The sequence below is a fragment of the Trachymyrmex septentrionalis genome, unplaced genomic scaffold, assembly GCF_001594115.1.
Source record: "Trachymyrmex septentrionalis isolate Tsep2-gDNA-1 unplaced genomic scaffold, Tsep1.0 scaffold82, whole genome shotgun sequence".
Taxonomy (NCBI): domain Eukaryota; kingdom Metazoa; phylum Arthropoda; class Insecta; order Hymenoptera; family Formicidae; genus Trachymyrmex; species Trachymyrmex septentrionalis.
Genome location: NW_017306008.1, coordinates 11,922 through 13,332, shown reverse-complemented (window position 1 = coordinate 13,332; position 1,411 = coordinate 11,922).

The window sequence follows — 1,411 nt, the reverse complement described above, 5'->3', positions numbered from 1 at the left end:
TAAAATCAATTGTTACGGGTGGTGAAACATGATGCTTTCAATATGATCCAGAAACTAAGCGTCAAAGTGCGGAATGGAAGTAAAAAAATTCACCACAAGCAAAAAAAGTACGAAAAGTTCCATCAAAAATCAAGACAATGCTCATCACATTCTTTGATAGCAAAGGTATTATCCACAAAGAGTTTGTTCCAACTGGCCAAACAATTACTGGTGCATATTATCTCGAAGTTTTAAAGCGATTGATGGGCAGAATTCATCGTATTCGCCCCGAATATCGTGATCCAGAAGATTGGTCTTTGTTGCATGACAATGCACCGAGTCACACTTCATTGATTGTCTGTCAATTTTTGGTTCGAAATCGTGTCTCTGTGTTAAACCATCCACCGTATTCATCTGATTTGGCCTCCTGCAACTTCTCATTATTCCCAAAATTGAAATTGAAATTGAAAGGACACTTTTTTGATGACATTCCGACCATCTAATCAGCTTCTACACAGGCACTACAGGCAATTCCGCAAACTGAGCTGGAACATGCATTTGAATCATTATTGAATCGCTGTAACAAGTGTATTGAAGCCAGAGGAGAATATTTTGAATAATAAAACCAAAAAATAGGCATATTTGTTGTTTCAATTATGATTTTCAGGCCCTGTCCGGGAACATATTTATCGCACTGTGTATACCATTATAGCAATATTTTCGTAAGCAAGAATCCGTTGGAATTACTCGATTTCACGAATACCACAGCCTTCCTCGGGAATCGTGATACCAGCGGATTTCGTTAATTCTTCGGCCAGCTTACGCTATAACGAAGAACGCTGGTATCTCACGGATTCCCATTTTTCTTGCAATTCTCCCATACGCAGTTGCCCACGCTCTTGATGTATGCGAGCTACTACTAGCGAACGGAGAAAACACAAATTGTCTGTGTTATTTATTTGTAAAATCGAGCGTTTGGCTATGTCTTCGCGAGTCAATCTATTAGATTGACGTCCGCGACCTGAGGGTACCGAGACTTTAAAAACGCGTACGGTAAAATTTTCTGAAATATCGAACCCTCCGACACTTGCGCCAACGAACTCACGAGTTGCTATACGTCCTCGTGAGTTAAGTCGCGTGCTGGACGAAACGATAGATCCGCCGGACCGCGCGCTAGATCGACTCGAACGATAATTCTACGTAATCGTTCGGTTCGCACGAATGTAGCGCGTACGTCCTAATTTCACGGAACGCGTTTTCTATCCAACGAACGATATCAGTACCCTCGGGTGGCGGTCGTATCGCGAAATTCCTAAATCGACGCGAGTTTTCCGCCCTTAATTCTATAAAAGTGAAATTATCTCTAACCTCCTCCTCCTTCTCCTGTCGGCGATGACGATCCCGATCGTTTTTCTCGAGCTGATGATGATGA